This window comes from Heliangelus exortis, chromosome 2, assembly GCF_036169615.1.
Source record: "Heliangelus exortis chromosome 2, bHelExo1.hap1, whole genome shotgun sequence".
NCBI classification, from domain to species: domain Eukaryota; kingdom Metazoa; phylum Chordata; class Aves; order Apodiformes; family Trochilidae; genus Heliangelus; species Heliangelus exortis.
Window position 1 is genome coordinate 90,604,361 of NC_092423.1, and position 16,922 is coordinate 90,621,282.

The following is a 16,922-nucleotide window of genomic DNA, read 5'->3' on the forward strand; positions in this document are numbered from 1 at the left end:
ACATAGTCCTACATAGGACTTTTGGGGGGGGATGGTATAGATCCCACACCTCTTCTGTTGTCTAAAATAGCAAGTGATAATTCAAGAGATCCTTCTCAGTTTCTGTCATTTGCTTCACCTGAGGAAATATCCTCCAAAAATGTGTAGCGTGGGAAGAGACAAGATTTAGGAATGATGCTGGGGATTCTTGGATGTTAAACCTTACATATCCTTTAGGACAACTTATGCCATCAATCATGTTGAGTAAGATTAGCAAAGAAAGGAGATAATACATGGAAAGAGCAGGCATTACTAGGGGTCCTACCACAGCAGGCTGATGAGTATCTGGCAGAAGGGAAGTTAGCACTGTGACAGATAGGTCATTTCCTCACTGGTCCTTTTGGGATGGTTACTGGCTTTGTAGAAATAAAGTGCTCAAGGTAATAATTCAGTCAGAAGTTGTGGTTGTTGTTATTACTATTATTAGTATTATTATAGCAGTTATTATTATTATTGTTACTGGTTTGCAGGGGTCAGTTCTGCTACTTCTGCCTTTTTGTTGCTCCTGCTAACATTTGTCAGGCATTGTAAGAGTATCTGCTTATCACAAATGAACACAGAGGATGGTGTGTATGGAGACATCCATGGATGAAAGATGGGCATTTCTGGTCCAGACCTGGTGCATTCTACCTGTAGCCTTGCCACCTTCACCCCCTCTTACACTGTATTCCTACTTGTTCATAGAATCATAGAATCATAGAATCATAGAATCCTAGGGGTTGGAAGGGACCTCGAAAGATCATCTAGTCCAACCCCCCCTGCCAGAGCAGGGCCCCCTAGAGTACATCGCCTAGGAACGTGTCCAGGAGGGTTTTGAATGTCTCCAGTGAAGGAGACTCCACAACCCCCCTGGGCAGCCTGTTCCAGGGCTCTGTCACCCTTACAGTAAAAAAATTCTTTCTGATATTCAACTTGAACCTCCTATGCTCCAACTTACACCCATTACCCCTTGTCCTATCACTGGTCACCACTGAGAAAAGCCTAACTCCATCTCCCTGACACTCACCCCTTACATATTTGAAAACATTGATGAGGTCACCCCTCAGTCTCCTTTTCTCCAAACTAAAGAGACCCAGCTCCCTCGGCCATCTTGACTTGACTTTTATTATTTGTCACAGGGTGACTTTTTTTTTTTTAAAAAAAAGCTATGTTCAGCCAGTGATAAAGATGCTAATATTTTTCTCCAGATCTAGTATTAAGCCAGTATATCCATGCCCTGTATTTCTGTAAAGAGTGATTTCAATTAGGCATCCTTTATGAATTTTTTCAGATCATTTCTCCAGTTTGTTGACATCCAGCATACTTGTGGGCCTTTTGTCTTGTGTCATTGATTAATGAAAGTAAGCATCCTCTCTGTTTCTTCATACAGGTTGTAAATGAAAATATCAAACACCATTAAATCCAGAACAGCCTTTCACAGATCTCCATTCAATACAGTCTTCAGGCTGAGGGTGAACTGTTGCTAGCTGCTCTGTGTGCAAACATTTTCAGCCCATTTTTAAACTTATTCTACAGTAATTGCATCTAATCTCTGGCTGTGTCTACATTCATGATCTGACTTGGAGAAGCAGTGTGTCTTCAGCCTGTCCATTCATGCGTGTTGGTTTGACTTTATGGAGATTTTGGAGTGTGTGATCTGGACTCTTTGAGATGAAACTAAATCTGAATTTTGGCTCCAGTTATATATCAAAAGTGCTGCAAAACCCTCCAGCATCTGGTGGGGTCTGAATAGTGTTAGTTTATTAGGTATCTTTGAACACAGGTTTCTAGTTTGGCCTGCTTCTGTTGTGCCAGATCATATGCTGTGTAGGCATGTTATCTAAGTTTGCTTATATGACTATCATATAAGACAAATGTCAGTCCTATTAAAGTCAGACTCACTTTGGCTTGATTCTGGTTCCACAGCTATGCTTAATTCCATAGCTTTAATATTTTCTTCAATGTATGAAAGCTCCTATGTGATTTGTAAATTCCTAATAGAGTATATATCTGCAAATGCCTAAAGAGCCTCTTGATATGTCATGAGAATTACAAATTGTCACATCAGTCAGGATTCTGTGAAGTTCCATTATAGTCTTTCTCTCTGAAAACTGCCAATTTGAGCATGGTACTTGTCAAAACTTTTTTTTTCCCCAGTTCACTTTTCTTTGTCCATTGTACAATCAGGCAAAGAATATGTCTAGTAAGGCATATCTTTTATCTGTATTGCTCCCTGAGAAAGACTGTTGTTGCGATGTCTGTTGCCAGCTCATTGTAGGAAATTGTGCTAGTCACTCATAGTTGCTGCTGATGAAATGAATTATATGATCTTCTAAGCAGCAGGAGCCTCTGTAAAATTTTTCATGAAATTTGTCTTTCTGGGAGAAAGAACTGAAGTATGCAGCTGGGGGAGACAAATGAAGGAAAAGACAAATGTCCCCTCCGCCTACCCTCACTGGAAGCTTCATATTGGGAAGTGTCAGATTTCTAAAAAAGGGACACACCTGATCTAACAGAACTGAGATGGTGAAAGTTTTTGACAGGAAACTTGAGCTGAAAACAGTCCCAGAAACTGGGTCCCATCCTCTTCTAGTGTAAATGGGTAAAGCTCCTGGAGACTGTGCTGATTTACACTGGTTGCACTTTCTTCATGGCACTTTCAAATCTCTTTCCTGACTGCAAACTTTACTTTATTCTCTGAATTTTTGACTTTCTAATAGCTTTCTATTTACTTAGCAATATTACACTAAAAGTTTACACTTTGAAAACTCTCAATCCACTTGTGGATTCTGGTCTAATTGTCCTCCTAACTTTTTTGTCAGTCTGAAATAATGCATGACATATTGAGCGGTGTCTTTGGTGAAAGCTTCAGGAGAATCAGGCTCCAAATATTTTTGTTATTTATATACACCTAAGTTCCTGCTCCTGATAGTGATTGCAGGAGTGTCAACACCAGTAGTGACTATGACAACACAACAGCTTTGCAGACAGAGTTATCATCCATTGTCATCGCTTGGGTAAATCAAAATGCCCTCCCAAAATATGCCCAAGCCTCTTGTCCATTGCATGGCATGATGGCACGTCCTCTGTCTCAGCCTCACATTTGCTGTGAGTGGGCTAAGGCAAAGAGAAGGTCCATCCACATAGTTTGTGTTTGAAGTGCTGTGACAAGAGGACTTGCTCTGTGCACACCCAGATCAGGCCATCGCTTCACGTGGTAGCTGCAGTGATAAGATATGTGACAGAGTTATTTAGTAAGAGCTGTAACCAGTCTGAGGAGCCAAGGAGAGCCTGTGAGGCTGGAGACTTCCCTGAAAAAACTAGTGAGCTGTCTGTGGTGCCTTTCAGAAGAATAACTTTGATATAAGGAGCAGCTCAGGCTGTTGAGACTGGTTTTCCTAGATTTCTTCAACGCGGAATTATTGATTTAATCACTTCACCAGCTTCTGCATCAGATCATTGATTCATATGATGAAGGCCTTAACTAAGACTAAGACCCATCAGTGCATGCAGCAGTCACTTTGCCTCATTCTGGGGATTTTTCAGCTTCAGGAAGTGAAGTGGCAAGCAGTAAAAACCCGTTTTGGACAGTTTTTGATGGGTTGTGTGGGCCAGTAAAAGGGAACAAATACTTCTGAGAAGGCTTTGAATGAATACAAGTGGATCTCTGGTTATTATCCAATTGGGAAACAAAACATCTCCTTTGCAACATTTTAATTTCTTTTTTTCAATTGCTCATTGTTACTTGTGGTTCTGGTTCCCGGGACTTGGTGACTATAAATCTTCATGTGAGAGCAATTACTTCTATTTTGATTTATGTAAGATTTTTTAAGATATGTTAAGATATGTCAAAAAAATCCCAGAGTAGACCAATTTACAAAAGACAATGTTATCAGGACTGAATATTTGCAGATCTATCTGCAGTCCAAATCCCATTGACCCAGACTACTTTCCATATATCAGCCTGCAAAGTTCTTTGCTATTTTAATCCGTAGGCAGCTATAGGCTGTCTGGTCCATAATTTCTTAAAAAAAAAAAGATCTTTAAATATCTCCAGAAATGTCAGTTTCTAACACAGAATCTTCTTGTAAAAGATCTTGTTATTCCTAGTTCTGTCCTTGATTTCTTATGTGTTCGCAGCTTTGCAGCATGAAGTCATTTGTCCTGATTTCTTAGTCAGCCTCCAATGAAATTAACTGGTTGTGAAATGACACAGGAAACCTGCCTATAGCTGGTATCTTGCTATTGCTTTCACTTCAGCAGTAACGACTGAGGTACTTTTCTGCATTTCATTTCCTGTAAAACATGGTTGACTGGTGAACACTGGCTTCTTGCCATCATCTGTGTGGTTTAACTAAAGACTTTCATTTTAACTGAGAGACTTGTGTCCTTTTGTATACCAATTAAATACACATTAAGACATCATATCATGTAATCATGAACTAACTCATATTCTTATTGTCTTAATCATTCAGTGTGTTATTGGAAATCAGCCAAGATAACCCCCATATTTAAGAAGGGATGGAAGGAAGATCAAGGACATTACAGGCCTGTTAGTTTGACCTCAGTACCAGGGAAGCTGATGGAGCAGATCATCCTGAGTGCCATTATGGGGTACATGCAGAACAAGGAGGTGATCCTGGCCAGTCAGCAGGGTTCATAAAGGGCAGGTCCTATTTGCCTGCCATGATCTCCTTCTATGACTCGCTTACTGGATGAGGAAAGAGCTGTGGATGTTGTCTACCTTGACTTTAGCAAGGCCTTTGACCCAGTTTCCCACAGATTTCTCCTGGAGAAATTGGCTTCTCGTGGTTTGTTTTCATACACCCTTCAATGGATAAAAAACTGTTTGGATGGATGGGTCCAAAGAGCTGGGTTAAATGGAGTTAAATCCAGGTGGTGGCTGGACATGAGTGGTGTTCCCCAGGGCTCAGTGCTGGGGCCACTCCTGTTCAACATCTTTATTGTTGACACGGATGAGGGGGTAGAGTGCACCCTCATAAGTTTGCAGACAACATTAAACTGGGTGGAACTGTTGATCTGCCTGAGGGTAGGGATCTAGACAGGCTTGACTGATGGGCCAGGGCCAATAATAGGAGTTTCAACAAGATCAAATTTTGGGTCCTGCACTTCAGCCACAACAACCCCCAGCAGCACTACAGGCTTGGGGAGGAGTGGCTGGAGAGCTGCCCAGCAGAGAGGGACCTGGGGGTGCTGATTGATAGAAGGAAGGACATTGAGGTGCAGAGAAGGGCAGCTAGGCTGATTAGGGGTCTGGAGAAGAGGTCTTATGAAGAGAGGCTGAAGTATGTGGGGCTGTTCAGCCTGGAGAAGAGGAAGTTGATGGGAGACCTTATTGCCCTCTACAACTAATTGAAAGAGGTTGCAGGGAGGTGGGTGTTGGCCTCTTCTCTCCAGTGATTAGTGACAGGACAAGAGCAAGTGTGTTCATGTTGTACCAGGGGAGGTTCAGATTAGATATTAAGAAAAATTTATTCCCTGGAAGACTGGTGAAGCATTGGAACATGTTGCTCAGGGAGCTGGTGGAGTTGCCATCCCTGAAGGTATTAAAAAAATGGCTAGTTGGCACTCCAGGAAATGACTGAGTGGTTAAGGTGATGTAGGACTGATGGTTGGACTTGATGATATCAAAGTTCCTTTCCAATGATAATGATTCTGTTATTCTATGAAAGCTGAGTCACACATACCCTGCTGCTGGTTCAGGGCAATCTGCCACTCCTGACCCACACTGCTTCTGACAGGTATCATAACTAGTTATGTTAAGGTACCAAAAGTTATGCATATCTGAAAAGCTTTGCATTGAAGGCTATCTATCCTTTTTTCTACCCTTAAGTCATCAAATATGTTGGAAAATCTGGACTAGAAGGTTGTATTGTCTCCAAACATTGTTAAATCAAAATGAAACAAACAAAAATACAACATAAAAACTAGCACTAAACTGATAATGGTGGCACATTGCCCAGGCTCCATCTCCACCTTCCACTTAAAACTGACCTCACACAGAGCAGCATTTATGTCTTCTTGACTTTTGATACCTGGAGTAGTCATTTGCAACAACTTTTGAGAAGCTCAGGGGGCAACAACACTTTACCACCATCCCTTTCAGCAAACCCTTTGGATCCCTAAACCTCACAGTCATTTTCTGGACTTGGGTTGCTTCACTATGGACTCATCCTCATCTTGTCCAGGCACTGTAAATGGTCCTAACTGGAGCTGTCATAAGATATGCATACACTATGCAATGAAGTAGGCCAGTATCACCACACTGTCTGATGCCATTTAAGATGTACCAGCTCAGCTCTTGTAGCAGTACAAGCACGGGAAATAGCAGCTTGTTGCAGTGAATAACCTTCTGAAACATTTGGTTCTTTGCTCTATAGCACAACGTGTGCGTAGGTTTTTTGCTTCTTCTCTTCCTTCCTTCCTGTCATTGTCTCCCCAAGACAAGTTCATCTCCTTAAGAGGGAACCCTAAGAGGGTGGAAACAGCAGAAATTCTTCTGAACTGAAGAAAGGGTTACTAATCCATTTCTTCCACTTTTCCAGGATTTTATCTTCATTCGAAACAATACTCCCTCTTCCTCCAAAGATAAAAAATACACAAGTTTGACTAGTTGCTCTTGCGTAATGATTTTTTGTGCAAGAAATTATGCCCCCTGTAATGATATTCTGCAGTTCTCTCATCTCCACAACAGTCAGAAATTTAACTCGGCTTCAGGACGCCGTTCTTGCTCTCTGCTAAAAAGTAACCTCACAGGTGATCAGGGATGCCTTTTCCATTGCTAAAATCTGTCCTCACAACAATGAGAAAAAGAAAAAACAACAAAAAAAGGAAAGTTCAGCCTACATACTGTTTGGTATGAAGCACTTCAAGCAGAATACTATGCAGACTCAGGCCTGCAATGCTCACTGCAGGTCTTGGAGACAATGAGGCAGTGGGTGAAATGAGCCTGCCCTGCAGTATGTTTCTTGAAATCACACATCCATGTTTGTGTTGGATGTCTAGTGTCCTTACTGTTGAAGCAAAGAAAAAAACACCTCTGGAAAGTGAGTCATCTAATCCTAAAGTAGGTTGTGTATAAGATAGGTAAGGTGAATCATCACATGGAGAGGCCCATTTCTTTTCAGTGACTGCAAGACTGCTCAAGGTGACGGACATCATAGACGATACTGAATTGTCTCAAGTCAGGTGACATGAAGCCATAATATGTTCTGGTTGAAATAATTGTGTTAGTATGTGAAAGTTTCAAAGTCTGATAAAGAAGTTACTAAATCTGATGAGTCCTGTTAGTAAAAAAACAAACAAAAGTGAGTTAAGCTCTTATCTCGTATAAAGCAGCAAGACTGCAGTGACCCAAGGTTGTACTTCTGAAGGTGCAGATGACTGTCTATATGTTATATTTTACATTTTATTACCTGGAATCAGATGCCTCTCACCTCACTACAGCTGACTCTGTCCATCCATGCTGCCTTCATGAGTGGTGGAAAGCAATGAGAACCACTAGCAAGGAATGTCAAGTAACTCCAGTTTGTATTAATTAGCATGACTAAATCCCAGTTTTCATAGAACGCCAGGTTGTAAGGGACCTCAAGGATCATCTGGTCCTTCTAATATATTTATGTGATGTGTTTCATCACCACGTTGAGCTGAGTCTTAAAACTTCCCAAAGTGGGGGAATCTACCACTTTGCCTGGGAGACCATTCCAATGTCTGACTGTTCTCAAAGTGAAAACTTTTCCTCTTATGTCCAGTTGGAATCTTGCCCATTGCCCCTCATCTTGTCCGTGTGAGTCCGTGTAAATACGGAGTCTCCATCTTTGTAGCCCCCCATTAAGTACTGGAACATCTTCATAAGGTCTCCCCTAAGCCTTCTCTTCTCAAAGCTGAACAAACCCAGTTCTTTCAGCTTCTCCTCATATGGGAGGTGCTCCAGTTCTCTGATCATCCTCATGGCTCCTCTCTGGGCTGTCTCCAGCCTGTCTGCTTCTGCATATAGTGGGGACCAAAACTGAACACAATATTCCAGCTGCAGTCTGACAAGCACTGGGTAGAGTGGGATGATGACTTCTTTAGTTCTGTTGTTGATGCCCTTGTGATGCAGCCCAGCATCCTGCTGGATTTTGCTGCTGCAGCACACTGTTCGCTCATGTTGAGCCTGTTGTACACCAAGACCTCCAGGTTCTTTTCCACAAGGCTGCTCTCTAGCCATGTGGATCCCAGTCTGAACTGTACTCCTGGGTTATGTGTTCCCAGATGCAAGACCTAGCACTTCTCTACATTGGACTTTGTGAAGTTCCTATTAACCCACTTACCCAGTCTGTCTAAGACATTCTGGAAGGTGGGTTTCCCTTCTTGGCTGTCAATCTCTCCACTCACTTTGGTGTCATCAGCAAACTTCATCAGGGTTCTCCTGATCCCAACATCCAGGGTTCTGATGAAGATGATGATCAACATCAGGCCCAATATTGATCCCTGGGGGACTCCACTTGAGACCTGTTGCCAGTTGGAGATTGAAATATTTACTATCACTCTGCATACAGTCTGTCAGCCTGTTCCTCACCAACCACATACACATACACTTGTCCAGGCAGTGGCAAATCAGTTTCTCCAGGAGGAGGCCGTGGAGTACTGTATCAAAAGCCTCGGAAAAGTCCAGGTAGGTGATGTCCATCGCTCTCCCTGCTTCAGCCAAGCAAGTTACTTTGTTGTAGAAGGCAATCAGGTTTGTTAGGCATGATTTGCCCCTGATAAATCTGTGTTGGCCTTTCCTGATCACATGTTTCAATTGGCTCCAAGAACAGTTTATGGTCATTAGCTTCTGTGTAAACATCCACATTGTACCTTTCAGCTGTCAGGTGAATGGTTTTCTGAATACATGGAGTAGCTGATTCCACCTTAATTTATTAAGTTCATAGAGAAAACTTACACTACCACAAGATACATATATATAAAAGTTATTTTTTGTGCTGCTCTGATTTCTAACCTGTTTTTCTTCTCATACAGCTGCCATAATTCCTCTTCATTGGAATAACATGGGAGATACATCAAAGTATTAGGGTATACAGAACAGGGTACATTACTTCTCCCAGTAAAACAGATCTCAGTTCTGGCTGCCCAAGGCTGTTTTCTTCATAGGCACCAGTGATGCAGCATTTGCAGGAAGCACTCAGAATGCTTAAAAGCAAACTATTTCAACTTAGCATCTTCCATGCATTTTGAATGCTTTTATCTCGGGCTTTAGCCATGAAGGAAGGGTAGTTGTGATACTGGGCTTTCTGTTGGAACATAAAGTGAAGACAACACTCCATTTTTTCTAACCCAGAAAAAGAGAAAAAGGATTCTCTCTTCTCCCTCCTAACAGCTACTCAGATTTTAGAAGAGGAAAAGGCTAGCACATTTTTTGGCACGGAAACACTTCCAGATTGTGTCTTATTTCTTTGAACTATACAGGCTAAGATAATGATACAAGGATAATTATATTTCATGCTTCAAACAGAAGTTGATAGGAGAGAAATATCCTTCTGTGTGGAGCTTTTACATGATGTTTAAAACATCTGTTATTAGCTGAAGCCAGAAAGACCTATGCATGTATTTAAAAAAATAGATCCAAAGAATGGTGAACACAACCAGCATTAAAAAAACCAACACTTTTTCTCCTTATATTAGTTAATCTGGTTTTTCAGTTTCATCAAGAGTGAAACCACAACTAACATATCTCATGCTGATCATCAGCATACCAGAAAGGCAATGCAGCAGCAGCTTGAAAACATGCAGTTTCCAGAAAAAGAGAACAGCAAGATTTTAATTAATGCAAAAAACCACATCAGTAGTCTTCCAAAAGTCCTTACCAAGTGAAACAAAACAAAACAAAACTCAAAGAAAAACCAAAACAAAAAAACCCACGCTTCAAGAAAAATAAAGAAAGCTTCTTCAGAAACAGCCCCACCAAAAAGGAAAGGGAATGCAATGGTTCAGACTGTTGCTGTAATTCAGTTCTGTGTGACGAAAATAGGTTGGGATTAGAAATCAAGAGGCTTTTTGCTGAGGGCTGCTCATCTTTGTCACTGATGGAGACCATGACAGGGCTGTCTGTAACTCAGCAGTGCCTCTCCACAACCCCTGTCAGTATTTGGGAAGCTGAGTGATGATGTAGTGGAGGCTACTTCAAAATTTATTGTTAGACAGATGGCTGAAAAAGGGCCTGGGTTTCCCCTCTTTTAGGTTTTGTGCAACTTAAAACCATACTGAGTGAACGCAGAGCATGCAATTGAAAAATTTTGAATAAAGAAGATTTTTTGAGCTTTGGAAGAGGACTGCTTCTGTGGGGCTTTGCTGACTAGGGATGGTGATGGAGTAAGAACTCTCCAGTAATGCAACAGCAAGCAGTAAGACTTCATTGGTCCCTTCTGCTGGGACATGGAGCAGCAGCATTTCTGTGTGACAGCGGGCAGGACAAGATTAGCACAATGTCTAGCAAAAAAAAGGAAGGCCATCTCCTGAAAATTAAGATATGAAGTGGATGGAGGTCTATTGTGCTGCATCTGAAATATGTGAGATACGAGTCCTTCCTGTTTTGTCTTGTTGTTGAATGCTCTTGGTTCAAATGTTTTCATGAGGGGACCAAAATGACATTGAAAACCTTATGTTATCAAATGAATTCCTATGGAAGAAAGAGAAATTCCTTTGTTGACTTCCTCTCCCAAATATATTTTGTAAAATTTGGAGATTTTGGTTTTTTCTTGTCCAGCAAACTTACAGACTGACTGGATAGTTTGTTATTTTTTTCTTTCCTGTCACTGAGTAATTTTAATAATCTACATTTGAATCAATAAGGTCTTGAAGCTGTGGCAAATAAATGAAAAAAAAAAATCTATATTTTTGGGGTTACTTACAAGTTTTGATTTATAAAAAACGATAGAATATCACCATCACCAGACACTGGTATGGGTAACTCTTTCACACTATTAGGGTAAGAAAGTGCTGCAGAATACAAATCTGTGCTACTTGGAAAGGAGCTGGGGCAGCATGTCTGACAAAGCAGTTTGCTTGTACATCTCTTGCTGTACACAACACGAAGCTGAGGGCTGGCAGAAACTCTTTGATTGAAAGGATGTTATTAGGTCCCCCTTTCCTCTATGACTGGCAACGTGACTGATTAGAAAAATTCCTGATCATCATTTTCAGTCTTGAAAGTGTGGGGTTGTGTTTTCGGTTTTGTTTTGCTTTGTTGTCACAGAATGTGATAGTAATTCATGATGAAATCATATAGGCTCCAGTAAAATAACCCCCCCAAAACAGAAACCTTTGCTAAGCAGTTGGTATTCAATTCTCCAACAGGCAGAATTTAGAATAAAAGGTTACTAACATTTTGGCAGTGTTTTCCTCAGGCTTTCTCTTGTATTTCTGCCAAATATCTCACAAGGCTCAGATTTGATTAAAATGGCAATGCTCTCTGCTACTTGAATGTAATTAGAGCCATTAATTACAGCTTTAGTTGACAGTTTGGCAACCTGCGCATTTTTCTGAATATGGACAGCATTCCATGGAAACAGTTCAAGGGAAGAGTGCAAGAAGAGGGTCCTCTCTTGAACTGCAGCAAATGGAAGGCTGTCTATGTTTACAGGAGCTTACAGGTTTCCAAACTGTCAATTGAAGCTGCGAGGAAGAGGTCTAATTAGATTAACGTAGCAGAGCACCACATTTTCTTTGTCAGCCAGCTCCTGCAAGCTCCTGCTATGTAGTTACCATGTACCCTGTATTAAGTATTTCTATTGGAAGTCACTCTGCATTGCTGCTATTAACCCTGGTCTTGGAACACTGTTGGATGGAAAATAAATCAAGAAAATGTGTTTGCCTATGTAAAGCTTCTCTGTAGGCCAGCCTTTTGCAGGATTTAGGACAAGATTTTTAATCTGCTTGAGTTTCCCAGCCTTTCCATTATATGTCAAATAAAACATGACTCGAATAAAGACAGAGCAGACCTGAGCTTCTTTTAAGTTTCTAATGAGTTACGTCTCTCAGTTCAAAATATTGTCAACTATTACTTTTCTTCTTGCTTTCTTCTGTGCTCTGCCCAGGAACCGCTAAAATATAGCAAGAAATGTCATTTTAAGCATCTTTGAAGTTGTCTGAAAACACAAACCTTGTTGATTCAAAACAAGCTTTTCTTGTGATTAAAGTAAGAAAGGCTTAGTCCAAAATACGATGAGAACGAATCCCTGCTTTCCCTGTGGCTCATCCCTGATGAAAGGGAAAAGGAAGTGTGCAGATTAACAGATGGGGCAACCTGCAGTTTAGCTTTGCCTTGCTTGTTGCTGGGCTACTTCAGTATGTGAACCAGGGGATGATGGCCTCACTGCCCTTTTGGTTCCATGGCAAAGTGAATACCAAGGTTTTGCAGGAGAGTGAGTGCCTCTGGATGAAATATGGGTTCGGAGTTGGGATGGTCTTGAGGTCATTTGTTTGTTTACAGAATTGTACACATAGCCCATTTCTTCTCAACAGCAATAGGAACATGCAGATCATCAGCTTTTGCCAAAGGGTCCCACCAGACAGTTGAGTGATGTGCCAAAGAAACATCGGTCTCTTTCTGCCTTAATTACTTTATCCCTTGACATTTAACTTCTTGCCTTATTCTCAGCCTTGTTAGACATCCCAGTCCCTGAGTCAGAAATCTCAGAAAGCCTCTTAACCCTGGGTTGAGCCATGACTTTGGGCTGGCTGGTTGGAAACTGGTTTTTATTCTGCTTTGCAGTGGTGAGAGTTGCAGAGCAGTCACAACTCAGGACATGGGAAGCTGTCATATTCCTGATCCTGAGTGACTACCGAGTCATCCACTTTGCCTCCCAAGTCAGCTGAACCCTCCTGAGTGAGCTCAGTGTCATTACTTTTACAATAACCATGATGATCCTTTGGGTGATTTTCTGTTGTGTTTGTGCTATTTGTCTTCTGTTAGCCCTTGCACATTTTTAAACTATGTTAAATTCATTAGATTAGTAAGCAAGGGGAGCTAAGCCAAAGTCCTTAGTGTCAGTGCAGGTATTCTGGTAGGATGTACTTATATTAAGGATGCCACACAGAACTGTTGTAATCTTGTGGCTGGTGTTACCAGGATAGTGCTGATTTCACTGTGTTTGGGTAAATTCACACCTTTAAGTAAAACAGCTACACTGGTAAAAGACAAGCAGACATTTATTGCCTCTAATGGTGTCCAGCAGACATATTTCTTAAATCCAGCCTACCATTAAGAAGCCTGAGGCCATGGCAGGATTCCCAAGATAACCAGTGCCAAACACACATGAAATCAGAGGAGCAAATTAACAGAGTCACAAATGTTTAACTGTTTATGTAGTATTCTTCCTCCTCACTGCAAATCCATTTTATTCCTTTCCAATTCTTCTTGGAACCTCCCTCCGTGGGATCATCTTTCTTTCCCACACAGTATGGAAAGAGCAGCTTTCAGAGCTGTTGTTTGACTTGGCAGAGGGCCTCTCAGGCCATACCTGCTCAAGTGACTCCAGCTCACAGATTGGGATTTTATTGGCAGCCCAACTGTAGTTGGTGTCCGCCTCTGTACAAATGCATCACAGTTATGTTACATTTTCCCATGGGTCAGTCTGTTTGAAAGTCTTGCTGCTCATGGGAGTGCAGGAAATACATTACAGTTCTGAATGTTTCCCTGTGCCTCAGAAACATTTTTATGCAGCTCTGTCTCAAATTTTCTCTAAAATGCATTATGCATATTGATGTAAAAAGTCACTCAAGCCACCTTAAGAAGCATCCTTTGCTCCATGTGTCCTTTTACCAAGCCAGAAATATAAATATCTGTGTTGAATATGAAAGAAAGTTTGAAACATGTAGGTTAAGATAACAAATCTGACTCCCTTAAGACTATAAAAATCAAAGTAAAATGTTCTGTTGCTAGATTTCTTTCTAGCAGTTTGCTAGCAGCTCACTTGGAGTACCTCCACCCTGTGCTAAACACCTAACTGAGACTGAGTTGGTCACAAGCACCTTTCAAAAGATTTTCCTACCTGGTTAGGATGATCAGCATCATTTTGTTTATTCCTGATGCACAGGAACTTTTGTGGCTAAAAGTGACTTACAAGGATATAGAAATGCACACTTGAACATGTTCCTCTCTCTCTTCTCCAGAAGCTACCATATAGTGCATGACTGATATTTCAAGGTCAGTCCCTTTTAGGACAGGTGCTTACTGCACACTATTTCATCTATAGGAGGTGAACATTTCAACAGAATTTCTATAGACTAGGTGCACAAAAAGTACTTCCTAGTGCTTATATCTTTTTATCTTAAGATCCAAAGTGATAACTGACACCTTATATTTGTACTTGTCCAGATCCTATTCAAATTCCAGAATTCTAGATTTCAAGCCAATTTTTTTTTTAATGTGGACATATTTTGACACATTGCCTTCATTTGGAGTGAATTAGAATATTTAGTTACTGCTCCTTTTATTCCCTAGTGTATTAAGTAATGAAATACTATCAATAAGGTCAATGTCTTTATGTATTAAATAATCAAATGCTGAAATGATACTTATATGAAATTGAAATAACTGGCAAGAATGGAACATATCTGAATTTCACCAGTAAGTACTTTACAGTTCTTAGCTCAATTCTTACATTTCAGATAGGGTGGAAACATTTTTGTCATGGCAAACTTAAATTCATGACAAAAAAAATTCCTTGTTCCTTGCTTTTACATATTACCACTATTTGACAGAACATGTACCTGTCTTTATGTTTTATTGACTAGTCCTTCCAGGATTATGAATCAATGTTAATATAATTTTGTGATGGGCTGACCTTGACTGGCTACTAGATGCCCACCCAGCCTCTTTCTCACTCCCCTTTCTCATCAAGGCAGGGGTAGAAAACAAGATGAAAAAGCTCATGAGTGGGAATAGACACAGGAAGATCACTTCTCAATTATAATAACGCACAAAATAGACTTTACTTGGGCAAACTGGCCAACAAACTTTAGATTGGATGGTGAGATAAAAAGACAAAAATTAAAACACCACCTTGTACACGTCACACCTTCATTCCTGACTCTTCTACCTCCTTTTGTCCTGAGTGTCACAGTGGGCTGGGAAAAGGGGGCTATGGTCAGTTCATAGCAGCTCCTTTTTGCTGCTCCTTCTTTCTCATGTTGTTCCCCTGCTCCAGCTGGGTCACTCCAACAAGGTGCAATTCCTTCATGATGCGAATCACTCTGCTGCTCTTTGGATGCTCTGGAAGGTGTGTTGGGCAGTGAGTGTGCATGATAAGGTGCCTCGGGGCCCTGCTTTGGAATTTATTACATTTTTTGGTCAGGAATGTAATAGTAATATGCACACAAAATCATAACTCACTAATCTCAAGTCAGGTTAGGGTTACATGAGGCATACTCTTATCCATGCAATGCACATAATTCACTTATACTAGTTTTTATAAGACATAGGCAAGAAAATTCTGGCTTAATCCATTAAAAATTACGTCAGAAAGGTTGCTCTTTCTCCTCTTGCTCATCTAACTTGCTGTTACCACTGAAAGGGTTATCTCGTTTGGTCCTTCATATAGTCTCTATCTTAGTGGATCATGAGACCTTTTAAAGCAAGTTTCTTGAAGAGTTTCTCAATATATTCCCTCACCCCAAAACTCATTCCTCTGCCTCCATTCCATATTTTGGTTCTGACCATTCTTCTTAAAGATTATTTCTCCTCCTTGGGATCTGCAGATGACTCTCTGTTGAGCTAAGGATGATCTCCTGTGCACCTCTTCTGAGTGAGAGAGAAAATCTGTTCTCAACCTCTAACCTCAGTGATTTTTTAGGCATGTTTCCATGTGAAACTTTGCTACACAGACTTCACATCTTATAGCAATCGATATGTTAACAAACAGACTGGCTACAAACACATAAGTGAGTTGAGTGCAGGTAGAACATTTCTGGCTCTCAGTTGAAACCAGACACCGTGGCATTTGACTCCTTCAGCAATTTGACCCTCACCCTTAGCCTTTCCCACTTCAGATCCCTGTAGCACAGCTGTCAGTCTCAGCTCCCCCTCTCCTCTCAGCCCTGTGACCCAGGCTGTGCCTACGCTCCAAACACCAGAGCCAGCTCCAACCTTCTGCATGGTGCTAACACGTGGCCTGTGTCCCAGAAAGGAGCTGATCCCATTTTACAGCAGACCTGAGCAATTGCTCAGGTAGTTTGTGCCCTCAAAGTGCCCGCTCTGCTCCTCTGAATTTGAAGGGTGCCTAGATCAGGGGTTTGGGTGTGGGTGCCAACGCTACAGACAGTGTGCCATTGCTGTGTGTGTAAGATGTGAGAACTGCAGTGGTTTATAGGAAAATGTGACGATTATAATAATGTTACTATAATTAAACGACTGACTAGATAGCACTTTTGAGTTTTTTGACGTTCTGTTCTGTAAATGCTCCCTTCACTTCATGTTTGCTCAACTATTTTCATGCTTGCTAGATCCTAATTCCTTAAGGACTTTCCCTTCCAGCAAAATGGCTGATCAGAAGGAGGTACAAATAATTTCTTTGCATGCACTGATTCATAAGATGACCCAAATGCTGACCCCCAGGACTGGGGGATACCATCCCATCCCAATGGCAGGATGCTTCTGTGGGTATTAACACCTTTAGCTTGCAGTCCAAGCTGAACAGAGCTTTACCAAGCAGGCCAGGATGAATTCTGACATAGGAAGAGAGATGTCAACCATACCCCTGCACATACTCTGGGTGAGTGGGTGCTGCAGAACCTCAGTAACTCTGGATACTGGGTAATGCGATCAGCCAGGCCTCTGCTCACTGACCTCCTGCCCTCACTGTGGGGCAGGGAGGAGAAAATCCACCCAAAGGCTCCTTAAT

At 41.3% G+C, this 16,922-nt stretch overlaps 1 long non-coding RNA gene across 1 annotated transcript in view; it reads right to left on the reverse strand.

The window, feature by feature from the left end:
- Positions 1-13,169, reverse strand: part of LOC139792990 (uncharacterized) — a 31,095-nt gene extending 17,926 nt beyond the window's left edge. Inside the window, exon 1 of the long non-coding RNA XR_011724455.1 lies at positions 12,021-13,169. This is a non-coding gene — a long non-coding RNA (uncharacterized lncRNA). The remainder of the gene's footprint in view (positions 1-12,020) is intronic.
- Between the last annotated feature and the right edge of the window lie 3,753 nt (positions 13,170-16,922).